This window comes from Choloepus didactylus, chromosome 3 (assembly GCF_015220235.1).
Source record: "Choloepus didactylus isolate mChoDid1 chromosome 3, mChoDid1.pri, whole genome shotgun sequence".
Classification (NCBI taxonomy): Eukaryota; Metazoa; Chordata; class Mammalia; order Pilosa; family Megalonychidae; genus Choloepus; species Choloepus didactylus.
Window position 1 is genome coordinate 221790108 of NC_051309.1, and position 21981 is coordinate 221812088.

The window sequence follows — 21981 nt, forward strand, 5'->3', positions numbered from 1 at the left end:
CAGCCCCACCCAGCCCAAGATACTCAATTTTACGGACTCAGGAATGTCGGGGTTATTTAATACTTTGACGGCTAAGTCTACTGAGCTATGAAAGGGGCAACAGGAAGGAGGAAAGTTAAAAAAACAAAAAAGTGCCAGGTCCTTTCTACCTGAATGTACCAGTTAAGATTGAGTTTGGCTGCAAGCACAAAAAAAAAAAAAAAAAAACTCAACCCGCAGTGGCTTAAACAAAGAACTGTTTATTTTTCTCACCTAACAGAAGTCCAGAGGTGGGTTGTGCTGTGTTGGTTTTCTAAATGTCCACCTCATAATCTTTAGGGTGTTGACTTTCTGCCCTCTATCACTCCAAGGTCACGAGATGGTCACTGCAGCTCCAGATATCATGTCTTTGGTCGAGGGAAGAAAAAAAAGTGGGGAGAGAGCCCTGGCTTTCATTATCTCTCCTATCAGGAGAGCTCAGGCTTTCCCAGAAGCCCTCAGAAAACTTAAGCTTTTACTTCATTGGCTAAGATCACTTCAAATGGCTCCCAAAGGGCCTGGGAGATGAACTGGACACAGTCAGCCCAGACAGAGCTGGGGTTCTGTTTACAAGGAAGAGGAGGGGAATAGATTTTGTGTTCTCAACTAGCAGGGCTTGTCATGCTGGTAAAGTGGGATTCGGAGCAGAAGCAGGCACCTTGGAGGGAGAAGTGACGCCTGACCGAATGTGTTTGGATTCTGTTTCTGCTCTTTTCTACCAAGGGCAAAGTCTTTGTGCAGCCTTAAAGAAACTCAGGGCACTTAGGGGAAAGTCAGTTCACCCATCTGTGCAGCACTAAAGGATAGAGGAGAAAATAGCCAGCCCTTCCCCACAGGAGATGCTGCAAATGGCCCTTTCATTGGTGGTAGCTGCCCAGAGAGGCCAAGGTGTCTTTAATCATTTGCCTGAGTTTTGCCTTCCTCCAGTAGCTTTCTATTCTCCCCTAGGTTTGGCTGTAAGGTGGGCAGGTGTGTTCAGTGCATCTTCCCTCTCCTTTCTGCTCCTCTCCCTGCTTCCTCTCATGAGTCAGGGCCCATCCCATAATGTAGGTGACTTCCCCAGACTTGCTCGGAGAGCTTTCAACATACAACCCACTTTTTTTCCAGCCATGATTATTTTTACCATCATGACTAGCATTGTTGCTGTTTCTCTCTCTCTCTCTCTTTCTGCCTTCCCTTCCCAGGTCTCTTTTTCTGCTTGAGTTTGCAATTCTCCCTTTATTTTATTTTATTTTTTTCTGCTGACGGAGACAAGAGCTTGTCCTAGTTCACCATTTCAGGATTTGTTGCAAGCTTCAAGGTGCAGGTTTATGGTTGCTGGTATCGTGGTTATACTGCAGTTCTTATTGGTCCTAATAAACTCAGCTACTCCAGGGTCCTCTTAAATTCCAGCATGAGAGACAGAGAAAAAGCATTATTTAGTCCGGTTACATGCAGGAATCCTCACCCTTGAAGGCTGAGGATAATGTTTCTTTCTTGGGGGAGAAAAAGCCTGTAACTCTTGAATGCTGCCCAGGAAGTAGAGGGTAAAAGAAAAGTCCTTTTCTCCTTCCCAGTTGCCTGGATGGATGGCAGATGGGAGACGCAGTTGGAGTTAGAAAGATGGGCACGGAGCAAGGATTGAAATGCAGCAGTATTTTTTTTGCCAGCCCCCAAAAGCCCATCCTTAGATGCTGAGCATGCAGTTGGGTTAAGACAGACTCAGACTGGGCTTGTTGAAAATCCCACATGGTTCCCCCTTACACAGGCACAAGCTGTGGTCTTCATCTGGGCGATCATAGAAGAGTCACAGTCAAATTCTTATACCTAGCATCTCGCAAAATGTTCCACATACTTATTTTGCAAGATCCTTGTAACAAATCTGGATTATTAGTCTTACTTTACAGATGAGAAAACCAAGGCTAAGTTTGTTCAAGATCATACAGTGGGGCAAGTAGTAGCTGGGACTTAAAACCCAAGTCCCTATCATGTAATTCAGGGCTAATTCCCTTTCACCAAGAAGCCAAGGGCTACTGGCTAACACAGAAGTGACCGTGCTCATATCTGGAATCATCTTTAGCAGCTGCTGATGAGAAACTGCCTTATAGAATGAAGTGAGCCCTGACCTGGAAGTAACTGCCTCTAACCACAGCTGTGTTCTCTTGGGAAAGTCATTTAACCTCTCTGGGCCTCAGCTTCTTGACTTATTAAATGAAGGCTTGAACTTATGACAGGAAATCCTAGGATACCTCGGGACCTACTGTGCAAGTGGGGGTGATCCTATCTCCTCCCTTATATTCTTATATAATGATGTTCCATGTAAAATTTGATGTGCATGATGATGCCATTGTTAAAAAAATAATGTTTAAAAATACTTGAACTAGATATTATCTAAGACCCCTATGTCTTCCAATTCCCTACTTTGTTTGTACCATCATCAGCATCGACCAACTGTGCAACAGTTGTGTAGAGGGCTTGGCCAAGTGCCTGGCAGGTAGCTAATGCTCAAAAATGGCAACCGTGAAAGTAGCTCAAGACAGATATTTGTACATTAATGTTCATTGCAGCATCATTTACGATAGTCATAAGGTGGAAACAACCCAAGTGTCCATCAACAGATGAATGGATAAACAAAACGTGGTATATCCAAACAACAGAAAATTATTCATCCATAAAAAGAAGTGAAGGGCTTGTATGGTGCAAAATGGATCAACCTTGAAGCCATCATATTGCATGAAATAAGTCAGATACAAAAGGACAAATCTTGTATGCTTTCCCTCATATGAAATACTTAGAATAAGCAAATTCATAGAGACAGAAGCAGAATAGTAGTTACCAGGGATGGCAGGAGTGGGGAAGGGGGAACTATTGCTAAATGAGTATGAATTTTTGTGTAGGATAATGAAAATTGTCTAGAAATAGATAGTGGTGAAAGTTAAATGGTATTATCAATGTACTTAATGTCAAAGAATTGTCCATTTAAAATGGTTACATTAAAAAAAAAAATGGCAGCCATGAGCCATCACCCAAGCAGTTCCCATCAAGATTAGTGCCCACAAAGGGGTTACTTCCTATATATGGGAGGAGATTTCAGGGAGCATGGTGGGAGGTTGGGGGTGCGAGCTGCTGGGGTAGATGGTCTAGGGCATGACCCTTTGCCAAGTTTTTTCTTGAGCATTTGGCATTTAAGACCACATTTCCAAGGCCATACAATTTGCATCCAGATGCAGTTTCAAACTTTTTGTTTCTTCTACTTCCAACCTGTATGCAGAGGAAAACTAGAGTAATTTAGCCAGCAGAATGATTTTTTATTTATAAGGTTGTGCAATTTACAGTGGTATTTCACCTTAAGCTCTCCTGTACAACCTGGACTTCACATTAAATGAAAACTATTAGTATTCGGAAACACTTTACCACGAGGGTGGCTGCGTGACCATGACCTCTGTGTTTATGTAAAAGTGTTTTCATTACCACCAGACCTGGGGTGGGCAGGGGGAGCTGGAAAAAGCAAAAGCTACTGCTTGTTAACGCTGTCCTTGCAAATGTTCTTTTATTACCAGCAGCTCAGGTCTAAGGGGGTCGAGCACTGCATGTGGTTTCTGAATTATTCCCGTCACCGTATGTGTGCCTGGCTAGAGGACACCAGGGCAGGGGTCCCTGGTTCACCAAGAAGCTAGCTGTGGCCTTCCTTGCCCTCCAGTTTTGGTTTTCTCCATATTGTCCTAGATCCCTTCCTCCCCTGCCAACCATCTCCCCTCCCCAGGAACTACCCCAGAGAACACCAAACTTTGGCCCATGGCCCACAGCTGGCTCACTCTCTATTCTTGTAAGGCCCTCCAGCTAAGAATGGATTTCATATTTTTAAATGATTGGAAAAAAAAAAAGAAGAGTCATATTTCATGACACTTGAAAATTGCATGGAATTCAAATTTGTGTCCAAAAATAAAGTTATATTGGAACATAGTCATGCTCATTCACTTAACATTTGTCTATGGCTGCTTTCACACTGCAATGGCAAAGTTGAGTAGTTGCAACAAAGACCATATGGCTCTCAAAGCCTAAAATATCTACTATCTGGGCACAGAAAATGTTTACTGACCCGTGAGTTGTCCAGCGTAGGCTCTGATCCCAATCCCCTGGACACTCACTCACAAACACCTGATGAATTTCTCCCTAGTATTTCTGGAATCCACCTCCTGCTCTTACTGCTAATTAAGGACCTCAGTGATCCTCCTCAGAATGCTTGCAATAGCCCCCTGATGGGTCTTGCTACCCCCAGGCTTGCTGCCTCTGGTGTCCCCAGAGTGTAGTAGACTGGATAAGAGCACAGACTCTGGAGACTGCCTTCAAATCCCAGCTCTGCCCCTGATGATCTGTGTGGCCCAGGGCAAGTCATTTTTATTCTTGAAGCCTCAGCTTCTTATCTGCAAAAGGGAGATAATAATAGCACTTACCTTATAAGTTTATTATGAGGATTATTACAAAGCACTTAAAGCAGTTCCAGAAACAAGGCCAGAATTTGCTATTATCATCCATGGAAAATTCTAAGTTGACCATGCCATTCTAAGGGACATGACCATGTCATGCCTAAGAGACCTCAGGGGCTCTTTGTCATTTATCAGATAAAGCCCAGACACCTTAGCACAGCACACAGGCCCTCCAGGATCTGATCTCCATCTACTTGTATCCAGCCTTACCTCTCCTTACTCCCTGCCTCACATGTTCTGTTGTGACAACTCCAACCTGCTACAGATCTCCCAAACCCCTTGCATCTTCATGTCTCCAGCACTACTTTGTTTAGGTTTCACTTCTCTGACAGCTCCTCCTCTCTGTTCACATCAGACCCTGTGCAGAGCTCCAACTCTGCTTACCACATCGAATCGAGTCTATTTATGACTCTTCCTTCCACCATTAGATAGTGAACTACTCAAAAAAGTAGATGGATCTTGGGAATTATGAGAACTTGAGAGAAAAGAGTGACAGTGTTCAGTGGAAGGACAAAAAAGGCTTCCTGAAGCAGGGCCTCTTTGAAACAAGGCTTGGAGGCTGCTCAGACAAGGGCTGGCCTTACTCATTTGGGAGGTTTCCAGTGCCTGGTTCTGTGTCTGACACATTGAGGTATTTCCTAAATGCTTTTTGAATGAATAACTAAATTGACAGATTGATCAATTACTTTGATCAATTTTCTGCTTTAGGAAACTGTATCTTTATGTGGGCTCTAGTTGCAGCTTTATCTCCCATGCCCTGTAACTCTGAGTTAATGATTCCAGACTGAAATGTGATCCCAAACATCCCAGAAGATTGATGGAGAGCCTACGGAGGATTCTCTATTCATCCCAGGCACAGTCGCTTGATCCTCCACCTAAAAGGTACTACTAGGATCATGTCAATGCCCTATACAAGCAGCCACTCTTGCAAAGAGAATTAAGGCTAAATTCCTGAAACAACTTTTCAAAGTCAGCTCCCACGTTTTTCTTACTCACAGCCAGGAATACTGTTGAGCAGAACTGCACACTCTTCCTTGCTGCCTTTGCTGAGTCGAGTGTTTCAAACAGTGTCTAGCATGTAGAATGCTTTGCAGTGTTAGCTGGTATTGTTACGGGAGGGCTGAGTCACATAATTTATGTGAAAACACTCTGCATTCAAGTGGGAGTCATGCTTTTTCCCTTTATAAGGATGGCATCCTCTTTATTCCTCCCCACCCCCACCCGCAATGTCCATCTCCTATTCATCCTTCAGGATCACCACAAAATGTTATCCCTTCTGGGGATCCCTCCCACTCCACCAAAAGGAGACTCTCCCTTTTCACAGTATGTTTGCTTCTTAAAGCCCTTCCCATTTTCTACCTTGCATTATGCTTATTGATGTGCAGATCTTATCTCCTCCACTGGCTGTGGAAGACAGGATCACTGTCCTTTCTTTGAAGGCCCCACAGCCCCACCAGGAGGCCAAACCTCAAGAGGCACACACCATGTTGAATGAGTGAGTGGATGGACCTCTATCTCCCCAAACCGGGACTCAACCAAGAAGAGAAACTACTCTGACAGGTTACTAAGATACAGCATCTCTGGGGCATCAGGACACTGGTCCCACCTTCCCATTATCCTCTAAATCCACTTTGGAAAATACATTTTGCAGATGAAGACACTGACTCTCAGAAAAGTTGGCTTGTCTGGAGTCACACAGCTAGCGAATAGTGGAAGAGGAAGTGCCTTCTCTCTCCTCTCCCCACATTAGCTGCATCATCCCACAAGGCCACAGACCAAGGACAGATGCCTCACTGTTAGTTCAAGAACCACTTCCATCCAGAGATATAACTGAAGGTCTTGGTGTCCTTCTACTTCCTTTTCATGCCTTCCCCTCACCAGACCAGTTTCCCACCCCCAGAAGCATTTAAAAGCCATTGAAGGTGAATTGTGTTTATACACTTGTGGCTGTCTTGATAGTTAAGGATGTTTGCTGTGGGGTCTTGGCACCCACTCCACAATCTCTGTCTGCCTATGTGTGTACATAGCGCATATTACTAGCGCATCGGCAGGCTTGGACAAACAAGCTGTGTAGTGCACAGAGACTAGAAAAAGGTTGTTCATGATTGACACTGCTAATTTTCACTTTGTCACACCCAGGCACTTCTTAAAGTGGCACGTGGTAGTAGGCCATGCCTGTGAACATGTCAGCATTTGAAGACGTCTCCCCACCCCACAACGTGATAGAAACTGTAATCGTGAAGTAACATGACATGAACCTCGGTAGTGGAAGGAGTACAGTACATTCAGAACAGCTGTAACTAAGAGAGTAAACTTATTTCTTGACTGAAAAGGATTTCAGTTGACCTCAAGTTTAACATAAGCCAAGAACACAATGTGATTGTTAAAAACAATGCTGGATCAAATTTAATAGAAACAGAAGGTGTGGGACACAGAAAGTAAAACCCTGCTGTATTTGTGGATGGTCACATCATATTTGCTGCATTATGCTACACCTACCAGGAGGCACGGTGAAACCCTGGAAGACATCCAGACAATGGTGTGAAGTTGATCACATATCAGACATGTAGAAGGAATTAAGTATGTTTAATCTGGAGAACAGACTGCTAAAAGGAAAACTGATCACTGTCTTGAAAATGTGTTCACTGTGGTTCCAGATGCTTCAGCTGGTGTCATACAGGTGGGGAAAGTAACTATGACCCTAGAATGACATGTCAGAAGGCAGTAGGACAAGTCAGCTAATCTACAGTACACCCAAATGCATCTTGGAGCCTACTCACCCCTCGAGATCTAAGCTCAAACCAACAGTGCCCCAACCATCCCACAGATCTTTCTGAACCCTCAAGGGCTGAGCTTCTCATGGTCTTCTCTGTTCCAGGCTTCTACTTCTGTTCATGCTGTCTTTTCCTTGTACTTAAAAGAGGAATGAAGCTCTTTCTCAAATCCTATACATACACATACACACACACACACACACACACACACACACACACACTTCTACAAAGCATGTGTGATCCCAATAGTCTACCCTGAAATTTTGAGGTCCAGGGAGAGGTAGAAATGGAGGAGGGTCTTACACCAGAGTGCCAACAACTTCAAATGGGACCACAAGCCTCACTATTCCTAAATGTCCTTTGACCTCTCTGCCACCGTGAAGTTTCATTGGGACTCCACTCCACCAAGCCTAAGCCTCTCTGCTTTTCCTGGTGACTCCCTTACTCTGTCCTCTTCTACCCTCTTTCCTCCTCCCTTTCAGGAACAAAATCAGTTGTCTCATGAAAAATAGCTTTCTCTCTTGATGTCTCACATCCAATAACGGCCATACTTACAGTTTCCCACACCCCACGTTGGCTTACTATGGGCTTCCTACACCTAGATATCTCCCTCTATAAGAGAAGTTCTGATGGCAAATATTAAGAAATCAACATTTCACTAATCCTATGAGATCCTGAGGAGGGAAGTTTCCATGAACAAGTAAATTTGAGAAATCATGCATACTGGGAACTCCTCTTGGAGATTCACAAACAAAGTAGCTTGCTAAAGCGTCAACAATGTCCTCCAGTAAAGAAACCTGCTTGTGTGAAACCAAATATTTTCTGAGCTTCCTGGCCCATGGGTTAATAATTATACCTCTGACATCCCATGGAATATGCCTTGGACTGTGCTTGTGAAAAGCCTGAGCCAGCCCAGGGCAGGGCAGGTAACATACGAGCAGGCTCTGGGAGCAGAAAGGATGGGGAGAACACAAGTCACATCATCAGCACGAAGGCTTGTCCTTTTCCCAGCTCACTGCGTGACCTTGGGCCCATCACATCTCCTCCAGAGCCCCAGAGTTATAGGCTAGTTTTGCTTCATGCTGTTCTTGACATTATTTATTACATAGGTCTGATCACCCCTGTCCTGTAACTGCCTCACAGAGGTGCTCTAAGGATAAATAAGTCCATTATCTGCAAAGTGCCGGGAGCTCCTTCGAGAAAGGCTTTACATAAATGCACAGTTATTCTTGTATTTAAATTAAGTCAGTTAACAACCTTTTGAGCTGGTCCAGTTCTCTGCACAAGGTTTGATGGTGTAATAAGAAAGAAACAGATGATGCAGCCCGTGGCTAAGTGGAGTTTTCAATCTAGTTTGAGATGGCACATCTACACACTTGTGTGCTTACACACACATACACACATGCACACACACACCAGATAGGATGCTTTTAAAATTCAAGTTTTAGGCTAAACAGTAGTATTATTTCACTTCCCTCAGATTCTTTCATCTCTAGAAGGCTTTTGTTCTAGTCATGGAATCCTCTCTCTACCAGGTCTACACAGCCACACTTTACAGAAGAGGAAGCTGAGATCAGCAAGAGAAAATAAATGTTCATACATCTCATGGGAACTCGACAGCAGGTCTAAGACAGGCAGCAGAATCCACAGCCTGTTGTTCTTCTCCCTATCATCTCAGAATCCAGACATGTCTTACTGAAAGAGCCTCTCCACTATGGTGTCTCTCCACTATGCCATAAGGCCACACAGATGGAGAGGTTTGTTTGAAAAAGAAGCAACTTCATGACAGAGCGATCCAACCGTAGATGTGGTTCCAGTAGTGAGGTCACCATTCCTGAAAACATTTGAGCAGAAGCCAGACCCTGTCAAGGCTGCCATGACAGGTGGAATGTGGAACCAGATGACTTCATTCATTCATTCATTCACTCTTTCAACATTTGGTTTTCATTGTCCATGCACACTACGTGGCAGTGAACAAAACAAAACCACTACCCTCATTTGAACTTACACTGTGGTTGAAAGGACTGACAAGAGGCAAACAAATATATATGCTAACAGCATAACGATAAGCACTATGTGGAAAACTAAGAGAGGGTGTGAGGAGAGAGAAGTGTGGGGCTTTGAACAGGGGAGGGGAGAGTGTGGTCAGGGAGAGCTTCACTGGGAAGCTGGAGTTTGAAGAAAGACTTGAAGGAGGTGAGCGAGTAGACCTTGTGAATGTTGGAGCAAGGAGCTTCCAGAGAAAGCGACCAGTAAGAGCCAAAGCCCAGAGCTGGGCTCATGCTTCATTGGTGGGAGGAACGGTGAGGAGACCATACGTGGCTGCAGCCAAGTGTGTGAGGGGAGGTGTGGCAACAGGACAACCATTCCTGACTTCTACGGGGACGGCCAGCATTCTAGCTTCCTCTCTGACCTGAGTAACATAAAGGATATCATGGGCCGACCAATCACCTTCCTTCTGAGAATGCAATGCTGGAAAGAGCCAGAAGACACAAAATTAAGTAAGGAATCTATTTTTCTGTTGCCGTCTTCTGCAAAATGCCCTAGCAGTCTATCAGATGGAATTTACCTTTTCTCCTTCATCCTTCAGATGCAAAACACATACCATATCATGCTGTATAAAATGCACTAGCACTTGTAAAATACAGCTGCTGTTTCTTTTGGTTCTGTGAAATTCTTTTGCCCTTGTCAACATCCAGGCAAAATCAGAATTCAGCTTCCAATTTGAAGCACGGTTGATATAGGTTAAAGACACCATATGTCTAAGGGACAAGACATGAGTCCTTGAAAGCACCAAGAGTACAATGAAAAGACCCAGAATCAAAAGAAATGGAAGAAGCAAAAAGAAAAAAACAGGCAGGGCTCCTGTAATTGTGTACAAGTTCAGGCAAGATCAGCAGCTGAGTCAGGGGATTATTGGCCTAGAGTCCCATATTTCATTCCTGTGTGTGCCAGTTTGAATGTATTATGTCCCCCAAAACTCCATTATCTGTGATGCAATCTTGTGTGGGCAGATGCATTAGTGTTGATTAGATTGTAATTCTTTGATTGGGTGTTTCCATGGAGATGTGACCCACCCAGCTGTAGGTGATAACTCCGGTTGGATAATTTCCATGGAGGTGTGGCCCCACCCATTAAGCACAGGCCTTGATTGGTTTACTAGAGCACTATATAAGCTCAGACAGAAGGAGCAAGCTTGCTACAGCCAAGAGGGACACTTTGAAGAAGGCACAGGAGCTGAGAGAGGGGCTGCAGAGACATTTTGGAGATGGCCTTTGAAAGCAGACTTCTGCTCCGGAGAAGTTAAGAGAGGACAAATGCCCCAAGAGCAACCAAGAGTGACATTTTTGAGGAGCTGCAGACTAGAGGAGAACATCCTGGGAGAAAGCCATTTTGAAACAACCTGGGAGCAAGCAGACGCCAGCCACGTGCCTTCCCAGCTAACAGAGGTTTTTCAGTCACCAATGGCCTTTCTTGAGTGAAGATACCCCACTGCTTATGCCTTACCTTGGACACTTTATGGCCTTAAGACTGTAACTTTGTAACCAAATACACCCCCTTTATAAAAGCCAATCCATTTCTAGTGTTTGCAAAAGGGTAGCATTAGCAAACTGGAACAGAGCCCATATACCTGTGGTGTAGACAGGTCGAGGCTGACTGATCTCAGAGCCTGGGGATGCACTGCCCCTACAGTTGGTCCCAAAGTGACCCTAACATCCAAGAAATAAACAGCTAGAGACAGAAAATTGAGCAGATGATGGTCATCTCCACAAGAGCCATGGCATCTTTTCAATCCATTCTTTCCATGTCCGAAGTAAATTCTACACCCATCAACTTCATCTGCCTATGACAAAAGTCTCAAACCACTTGCCCAACAGCCATGAAAAAGAAGCCTCAATTTCCTTGGCTGGGAGAGCATTGCGGAGCTGAGCCTCCCACTGGACTGGGGTATGGGCACCTCATGGCAGGAGGGACATTGAAGTCGAACCTCTCTTGCTTCTGTTTTCTTGAGAGCTGAGCTTGCCTTTACCAATTACAAAACCATGTCAAACTTTGTCTAAGCAGAAACGCAAAATTGGAGCAGGATGCACTTTCATGAGCCATGGTTTGTATTTTGCATTCTCCACCAGAGCCTCCTGCACTCACTCAGAGCCACAAGTAGATAGAGACCCAAATTCTCTCCTCCTGCAGCTCATCTTAGCTGGATAAGGCTGATACTGGTGCTCCGATGCTTTCTCAGAGAATATATGATGAGCAGAAGAGGAAATGGGCAGTTCAAGAGTGAACATACCTACCTATCTGCTTGCCCCAGCTCTTCCCTCTGAATCTGGAGAGGACTCCACTCCAAGAGTGTCACTGCATCAACTGTTGTACTTTCAAAAGAGCTCATGAACTAGAGCTGAGTGCTCCAATACAGTAGCCACTACCCACTTGTGACTACTGAGCACTCGAAACGAGATTAGTCCAAATCGAGGGGTTAAGTTAAAATTCGAACATTGGATTTTGAAGGCAACAAAGAAAAAGGAAAGGAAAGGATCTCATTGATTTTTACATGGATTGTGTGTTGAAATAATATTTTAGATATATTGGATTCCATAAAATATATTCTTCAAATTAATTTCACCTCTTTTTTTTTGTCTTTTATAATGTGGCTACTAGAAAGTTTAACATTACACAGGTGGTTCACACTGTATTTCTGTTGGTTAGTCTTGAACTGGAGAATAAATAATCAGTGAGGAAAATGAGCAGGGAATACTAGCTCTTTCCAATCTGAGCACCCCATGTATAGAAAGCCTTAAAAACCAAGTGTGCCTCAGTTTACCCAGTGGATGTAAGGTCAAAATAGAGCAATCCAGAGTCCCAGAGTTCCACAAACCAAATGTGTGACCCCGTCAGGGAGTCAGGACAAATCGGGGCTTCAGACAGTTTGCTGCTGTCACCACACCTTCCTTGTAGAAGATCTGGCATTTCCCAGTTGAAAAGATTTTAGCATTCCCATCCCATACTTCCCTAGATAGCTGTTGTAGGCATCTGGAAAATCAGAACAAGACTGAGGAGCTCAAGACCAGATGATTTTGTGGTCCTTTCTGGATATAGTAAGGAATATGTGAAATTTGGGGTTGGATGAATCTGGATTCAAATTTCAGTTTTGCTATTTACAAGCTTGTATGAACTTAGACAAGAAACATGCCTCTCTGAACCTTAATTTTGTCATATGTAAAACAGATAAAATAATGTAATGCTTCCGTGAAAATTACATTGATATGTGCAAGTGTTTACACAGTGCCTGGCACATAAATAGTGGCTATTATGGGTTCCTATGAAATTTTATTGATTGAATTCTGGTTTAAAGGCAATAGAAGAGCAAGCAGTTTAAAGGAAGCCTGCTGTGAATCTCCATGTAATGGAAAGAGTACTTCCCTAAAGAAAATTCCCTGATTTACTATCACTGCATCTTCCCACCCATTGGGAAACACTCCTCTCTTCTCAATTTAATTTTCATGCCTTCCACTTTCTCATACCTGGTTTCTCAGGTTTAGGCAAAACAAGGAGTCAATGCGCCTAAGTGATGGTCTAGTGCCATCAGTGGCAATTTATGGAAAGAAAAATCTAACTCTGCTTGGTTCCAAACGTTCCCCATAGGTGCAGAGGGGCTGGGTGGCTGACAGCCTGAGCAAAACAGTCTGCTCAAGCAGAGGGAGAAAGGGAGAAAATTTGGCTTGGAAGTGGGAAGAGCAAAGGAGGAAGAAAAAACAAAGCTTTAATTAAACACAGTGTATCTAAATCAGAGAGGTATGCTCAGAGAGCAAGGAAGGGTGAAATGGAATTTTTAGAAGAAAACAACTTTCCCCACCTTCCTACTCTCATTAACATTGAAATGTACCCCCTGAGGAGAAGGAGCCTCTGCCTCTGCTTTAGAGGAGAGTGCAAAGCTCCCCTGGGCCTCAGGGGGGTGGAGGGGTAGGGTGCGGGGTGGGTGCACCAAGGAGCATCTGCGGCTTGATCTGCCAAACCAAGGCACCCCTACAGGAGCCCACCCTGAGGGGCAGCTCTCTCTGCCTCTGCATCCACAGGGTGAAGGGATTTCATTCTTTTCAAAGGTGGCAGAAGGGCAAGGTCTTGTGGGGGAGATGTCAGGAATAGGCTGGGGTTCCTTGCTTGATCCCATGGGCTTTTCCCCAATCATCATACCTCCTACCTTATGCTTTCTCTCCTTTGCAGAGAATCCCCGTAAAGCACCACTACATGAAAGTCACTGGGATGCTCTGGGATAACCTGGGCTGCTATCCTCTGCAGCTCTCCTCTCCCCATTCAAGAAACTTTATGTTCGGGTGAGATGAAGATGTTCTAGGCCAGACCTCGGGGACTCAGCTTTCAGTCTCGCTTGCTGCTAATTTGACCTTGACTTTGCACATCAGTGGCCCCGCTCTGTACCCCATTCTTACATCAGGGCATTTGCCTCTTTCTGTGCCAAGGCCTTTAAAAATGTCCTGGGGCCTTTTCTCCTCTTGGTCACTGGGATATAAATCTTCTGCCAAGTTTTCCTAGGGGCAGTTCTCTGCCAGCTGGAATATCTTGCCCCAGTTTCCTCATGTCATCCCAATACTCTCCCCCACCTTTATGGAAATTTCCATCTCTTGCTTTGGTGCAATGCCTGACACACAGTACAGGATTAATAAAGGTGTGCTGAATGAATGGATGATTGGATGAGTGACTCTTATTGGGACCTGGGAAAGCTTAGATAGGATCAGCCCTGTGTACTTGAATGTCATTGTAGCTCTACAGCCTGTTGACAGTCTCCAATTTTAGCATGGATAGCCCCAGATTATGACGGATTGACACATACACCACCACCCCCCAAATAAATGACCAAATACATTCATAACCATTCGGTAACTGGCCAACCCAGCACTGATGCTCAAGGAAACACTGGCCTACTAGTCAAAATCAAGATTGGCAGCATCTTAGCTGGCTCGATCAGCATCATCTTGGAGAATGCCTCGCTCCATTATTTACTATTCAAAAACTTGCGTTGAACAACCCCACTGAGCTGGCAGTGCAAATATCCTAAACATTCCTGAATAGATGATCATAAATCTGAACACAAATTGGAGGTCCCTGGGGCAATGAAAAAGTCTACAAGGAAAATCTACAAGATGGGGAAGGGCTTAGCCAGGGTAATCCAAGAAGAGCAAGAGAAAATGTTCAAAACAAAACTTTTGTATTATTTGGTTTTGCATACTTAATAAATATCTACAAAAGTATTTATGTGTATTTTATAGTCTCATTCCATTTCAACATCAAATTTGGTAATTTTGTGACATGAAAATGGAAATTTTCATAAATGAAAATAAAGATATTTATGGATGAATATATAGGAATAGGAAGATACAGAGATTTTAAAATATGACCACAAATTCTCCATACATCTCCCTTAAAGTAGTCCAAGCTTAAGTTTCTGCCTCTTGAGAGTGGGCTGAACAGAATGACTTACTTCTAACAGAAAGAATGTAGCAGGAGTGATGATGTGTAACTTCCAGGACTGAGTCATACAAGGCATCGTGACTTCCTCCCTGTTCTCTACCGTCACGCACTCTTGGGGAAGGCGGATGCCACGTGGAGTGCAGACTCAAGCAGCCTTATAGAGAGGTCAGTGAGGCAAGGAACTGAGGCCACCTGCCAACAGTCAGTGAGGAACTGAGGCCAAGTGAGTGAGCCATTTTAGAATGGAAACTTCCTGCCCCAGGCCAGCCTACAGATGTCTGCAGCCTCAGCGAATGTCTTACCTACAATCTCATAAGAGACCCTGAGCCAGAACTACCCATCTTTAAGCTGTTCCTGAATTCCCTTTCCATAGAAACTGCAAGATAATAGCTGCTAAATTTAGGGGCACATGTTTTCTGGCAATAGATAACTAATACAGAAGATGAGATGCCTCAATGTTCCCATCAAGGTTAGAATTGAGGACCAAAAATTGTGGGTGTTTCTCCCTCACCAACCAGTAGCTTCAGTCCTGCTGTCCCACTGGGACCTCATGTCCTATTGAAGGAAGATCCTTGTCTCTGTAAGGCCCAATGGGCTGAGCTTTCCTATTCCAAGCATTGAGTCCATGGGACCCTTCCATCGCCCTGTCAGTGATTGGTCAGCTTCAGGATTTAGAAACCAAAGGTGTGACTGGGACATCTGTGCAGCTCTTAAAGAAGATCCAGCTTGCCAACCTGCTAAAACACACTGGTGTCATTATCACCAAAAATCCCTCCATTTGTGGTAATTGGAAATGGGATCCGTCATCCTAAAGTCATAAAACAGCACATTGCAATAGTATCTGTCAGTCTTCCCAAATTCCCCACCTCCCCAAATTCCCCTATGAGATGATGATACCTATTGAATGAGCATAGATTATTCAGTACACCCACTCAGGGAGCTGGCTACTTCTAGGAATTATTAAAAGGGAAGAAACTCTCCTTCTTCTCCCTGAATAACTTCTCTTAATGTTATCTGTTTATTTGGGAGTGGGAGGAATTAGGCGACAAAGATTTCCATGTACTGGTGTCTCCTAATGTGAAGTCCAACTGTGTTCTTGACTCTTCTCTATACTTTTTACTCCTCCTATTCCTGAGCACGTGAGAAGTTCCTTTCCTGAGGCGCTCTTAATGACACAGGATAGCAGCTTGTATAAGTAGGTGTTTTCTCCCCAGCGGGCAAAAGAATGTCCATCCTAGTGAAAATTAATGAGTGAGGCAAAAGGATTATAAATCACCCTAGGACCAAACTGGATCCACTTTCCTGCTTTTTGTATAGTATCAGCAAGATCAATGACATTCATTCTGCTGCCTGGCAGGGATAAAATTCATCTCATCGTGCTTACTTTGTTTGTCCACTGCACATGCCTCAAAATTAACAGAGGAAGGGCTTCTCCAGAGCTCCGACGAACTCCAGAGCTCTGAAGACATCCAAGTCTACATCACCGTCTATGTACTGTGGTTGTGAGTGCTTTGCAAGCTGACCGTCTGCTTTCTTTTCAAGTATTGCCAGCTTTGAGGTTTCTGAAGCTCCACATTTTGAATGCCATAGATGGGGGATGCATTTGTAGGGGATGACGGAGACAGGAAAGGAATTAAAATTTATTAAGTAGGCACTACAGGTTTAGTCACTGCCCATTTAACAGTTGATGAAGCCGCCTTCAAAGAAGTTATTTGCCCTAAACTGCATAGCTAATAAAATGGTGGAACCAAGATTTGAAACCAGGTCTAAAGCCAAAGCTGTCTGTGAATTCCTGTCCCATAGGATCTGCAAGATAACAGCTGCTAAGTTTAGGGAGCAATATGTTATCTGGCAATAGACGACTGATACAGAAGATAAGATGCCTCAATATTCCCATCAAGACCAAAAATTGTGTTTTTACTACCCTATGCTGCCTCCTTTGATTACAGGTAAGAAAGACTGAAGAGACGCCTGTGTGGGGGTGAGAAATAAGCAAGGGCTCCTGGGACATCAAGGGTACGTGTAGCTTTCACATAATCAACAAATTTTTGGTACCAACTACATAGATGCTTGGTAGATTTTTCATTGGTGGTTTCCTCCAGCTGTCAACCAACCCTCCATCCCATACCAGAAGAAAATTGAAATTTTACTGAGGTACAAACAAGAACTGTATATGTTGAGAGACTGGGAGCCAAAGGAAGCAACTCAGCCAGGGTGTGTGAGCCTAACCATCCACCACAACCAAATCGCTATGCTGGGTTCTAATTCCTAATTCTCACCCTGCATCAGCTGATTCTTTCAAAATTATAAAAATTATGTTTCTTTGGAAAAAAAATAAATGTTCAGTGAGTGAGCTAAAACACACATAATTGTAATGTAATTGGAAATTAAACTTACCTCCTTCTGGAAAGGGAAAAAGAAAACCACCTGAACATGTCTTTATCCACTGGGGCAAATTGGGGAATCTGAAAAAATTCTTGGGGTCTATGCTTTCCAAAAGTGTTGTATCTACTTTATAGCAAACCCATACATTGACTGCTGTGGAGACCACTTGGAGGAATGAGGCATGCTTAAAATCTCTGTCCCTCAAGATGCTGCCTGTGCCAATTTGGATGTATTATATCCACCAACATGCCATGTTCTTTGATGCAATCTTGTACAAGCAGATGTGTTAGTGTTGATTAGTTTGGAATCCTTTGATTAAGTGTTTCCATGGAGATGTGACTCAATCAACTGTGAATGAAATGTTTGGATAATTTCCATGGAGGTGTTACCCCACCCATTCAGGGTGGGTGTTAATTGGATCACTGGAGTCAAATAAAGGAATTCACAGACAGAAGGACCTCAGAGCAACTGTGAGTGACATTCTGAAGAGCAGCCTCAGCTAAGAGAGGACAAAACACCTAAAGAGCAACAATTTGGAGAACACCATTTTGAAACACAACCTGGGAGCAAGCAGACACCAGCCACATGCCTTCCACACTAACAGAGGTTTTCCAGACGCCATTGGCCATCCTTCAGTGAAGGTACCTTATTGTTGATGCCGTACCTTGGATATTTTATGGCCTTAAAACTGTAACTGTGTAACCAAATAAACCCTCTTTCTAAAAGCCAATCCATTTCTGGTGTTTTGCATAATGGCAGCATTAGCAAACTGGAACACTACCTATGAAGACATGTGAGAGCCAGCACCAGACAATGTGGGACTAATTAACACAAGAAGTTCTGGACGCTCAGGGGGAAAGACCACTCAGCACAGGTTGTAGAGGGCAGGACATTTATATGGAGGTTGGAGGATGAGCGTATAGCCTTGAAAAGATAATGACTAGAATGTGAACATAGAGAGGGGCGGGCAGAGAGGGAGGCAGGCCATGTGTGTTTCTAAAGCAAGTCTTTGGGTCAAGCTCTACACCTCTGTATAAGTATCAGCATACCGGAAACTTTCCAGTTAAATAAAAATCATTTGGAAGGCAAGCACCGCATAGAACTTAGTATAGTGCTGAGCACACAGTTGGTATTCAAAAACTCTTCTGAATTGTAATATTCCAACCTTGAAACTGTGTTCTAATATTTGTGTAGGCACATGAGTGTGTGTGTGTGTTTGAGGTGTAGATTGGTGGATGGGGTGTCAGTTTTTCTGGCAAAGCTGAGATTCAGGGAAGCAGAGTGACTGGTCCATGTCTCTAAGTCAACTAACAAGGCTGTATTCGCATCTCCAACTGCCCAGCTGCAGTGCACCTCACAGTCCCCTCCCCTTAGGTGGTCACTGCAAGGTGTCTTCTGTTCAAAGGCAAGCACCTGACAAGCTAAAGCAACTCCATAAATGCCTCTCAAAGATGTTGGTCTGAAGGAATTGGGGGAAAAAAATGATTACAATAATTAACAAATAACTCTCAACTCCCAGATCCACAAAGCCAGGAACCTCTTTGGCTGAACTCAGCAATAGCCCTGTTGGCCAAGTCTTCAAGGCTGGAATCCCAGAATGATGGAAGCACGAGAGCGCCAACCATGGAGCACCTCCCCCCTCTGCTGGGTGCAAGTCTATGACTGTGGCCCCTCTCTGGGCTGTGTGAGGCTCCATTCTCTTGTCAGCGTCCTTTGAAAGCAGGAAGAGGGGCCATCCTTGAAGAAAAGGGTCGGGAGGTATCCAGTGTCTCCTAGGCCAAGTCTCAGCAGGTTTTGAGGCCAACCACCCAACCTCTGTCCTGATAGCAAGCTTCACCTGTTCTGGCTGTGGTAGGTCTCCAGGTGTCGGGGATGGATGGCAGACTCTCCTCCATGGCTCTCATTTTCACCAGCTGAAACTACTATCCCAGCAACCTGCACCCTAAAACCTCTTTAAAATAAGCTCCTCTTACGACTCGGTGGAGTTCACCAAATGGCCAGTGGAAAAGAAAAACGTAAGGCAGAAGAAGGGAGGCAAGACCAAGCAACATCATCAACCAGCTTTGATCTTGCGACTGTTTCATTACTGCACTCTGGGTTAAAAAGAGAAAATATATATATATAAAGCAACACTTCAGGCAGGAAGTGTCTATTATTCAGAAATGCAATATAATTATGCATCTGGATGGCCCATTTTATCAGACAGCATTTTCTGGAAAGAATGTAGCAGGGTTAGACACATCATCTCCTCTCCTTCCCAGCTTCTCCCCAGCCCCCAAATCCCCCTCCTCCCCCTCAACCTTCTTTTTCCCCCTCCAGGACACTTCCAATTTCCCAGTTTTCGTGACCACTTACATGTCTTTCCAGAGTGTTTTTATATAGCGTAGGAAATTGGGTAATGAAAGCCGAGTCATACATTTCTGCTTTATGTTTCCAAAGAAGCAAGTGTGACTGTCAGGTTTACAAAAGATTGTTTATGTTCAGTGGCGTGAAATGGGGAGCGAGCGTTGGGAGCAGAGAGAGCACGAGCTGGCCAGGCCGGGATGACAGCAGTGCATTCATCCTCCACGCTACAGCAGACAAAGCACGGTCTCCGCCTGACAGGGACCATAAATCATGAGCAGGAGATGCTGTACCTACAGCTTATACCATTCCAGATGACAAACACACAATAATCCACACAGCACAGCCCTTTCTCTCTTGCCTTTCTTTCACCGCCCTTTGCCTGCCCTCTCCTCTCCGTTGTCTTCCACTCCCTGTTTCCCTCCATTTCCAGCCCCTCATCTCCCTCCACCCTCCCTCGATTTTCTCCTAGCACCTCCCTGCTTTTTCTCTCTTCCCTTCCTTCTCCCGGTTCCTTCTCCCTGTTCTTTCCTCTGCTTCTCATGCCCTTGATTTTCCACTCCTTTCTCCTCATTTCTCTCCCTCCCATCTGGCATGCTTGCTTCCACTTTGAAAATTTCCTTTTTGTTTCTCTCCTCTGTTCCTTCCTTTCTTCTCTCCCCTCTTCTGTCTCTTGCTAATCTCCCTATTTTCAATCTTTACTTCCTGTTATTTTACCCTTTCCCTAGTCTTTCTTTCTCTCTCTCTTTTCCACCTCCCATCTGTCCTTTCCTGTCCTCTCCTTTCTTCTCCTCCTCCTCTCCTCTCCCCCGACTTTATTCCTTCTAACTCACCAATAGCCCCCAACTGCTAAGAAAAAGTTTTCTTCTACTGTATAGAGGCCCTTGGCTGGAAACAGAGAAAGAAGAAAGAGGGCAAGGTCTCCAGCTCTGGGGCCACACTGCACCCCTTGTGCAAAAACAAGGGCAATTCTGCCTGGTGAGCAGAGGAGCCAGGCCAGGCTTCTCCCTTGACAGCCGATAACAGGAAATCTTGGAGCCAGGGAAGACAGCCAGCAAATCCCTGAGCAGAGTAGGAGAGAAGACTCCCAGGTATATGTTTACTAGATTGTTTTTCTACCCCAAACCTAGTAAACTCTTTCCTCACCAGATGCTTCTACTAAGCTGCCAGGAGTTTACTTTGGGGCAACTATAGAAAAGCATTTTTAGTATTAGAATCTGGTATTAGTGTGTATAATACTGTATGGGGACCTCAGTGAATCAAGAAGCATTTATGTCAGAGCCCACCTCATCTAGCCAGGATTTTTAATGAGTCTTCATATAGAAGACTGAATCTAAGAGAATTCTGAAAGATGTTGCTCCATCTGCTAAGTCAACTCTCTCTGAAAGTTGAGTTATGAAGGCACCCAATCGGAAGCCCACCCCCCATGTCCTACATCTCCTGAGGAATGTACTCCCTTTCCCTGAGGGACGGGACCTAAGGGCTCAAGCAAAGATGAATCCCTTTGTTGAGTTTCTTTTGAGGCTCCCTGGGCCAGATATATGGGTTGTTCTATAAGGTCTACACCCCCAACCAACCAGGACCAGCTTGGCTAACCACTCATTTCTTACTTAACTTCACCTGAAACATTGGGATCATTACAAACAATATGCAATGAAAACTTAGATTGCACCAGCAGTGAAAAGAATGGGGCCTTGCAGTGGCTTGGTTCTCCAAATTATTTTCACTCATGGATCGAGTACTCTTAAATGCCAAGTTACTTAAAATTGGGTAGAGTGCAATAGTAGTGATCAATAAGAGGGAGGGGTAAGGGGTATGGAATGTTCAGGGTCTTCTTTTTTTCTTTCCATTTCTTTTTCTGGAGTAAGGCAAATATTCTGAAAATAATCATGGTGATGAATACACAAATATGTGATGATACTGTGAACCACTGATTGCATACTTTGCACGGATTGTATGGTGTGTGACTATATCTTAATAAAATTGCATTTTAAAGAAATGTAAAGCTATTGAGACTCAAGGAATATTCTATCTAGATTCAGATTTTCCAGGTTCTTGTGAACAATATAACATCGTCATCCATCCAGACCAAGCAACTGGAGCCCCAGATTCCTGGGACCAAAAGTAGTTTGGCATGAGGCTTACAAGGATGACTCTGGTGATAGCTGCAGAAGGCCGAGGCAGCCAGAGAGAGGGTTGTCCACACAGCAAGTCAGGGCCCTCACTCTGCTCCCCCTTTGAGGTTTTAATGACCTATGTAGCCTAATGGAAAGAGTCCATTTAACATTAGGCATGAGCTGCTAAGCTGGTTCTTAGCAGAGTCAGTGATGGTGCCTCTTGGGAGTTACTTACCACCTTTCAGCCCACAGATCAGCATATATATTCTTCCACTCAAGCTTTCCCCATCCTCCTTTCAAGTCAGTAGACAACCTTGGGGGTAGAGGTAGAATATTCCAGGAGACAGTGGAGTTTAGTCTTTTGCCAGAGAGCAATCCAGTGTCAAGATCCAG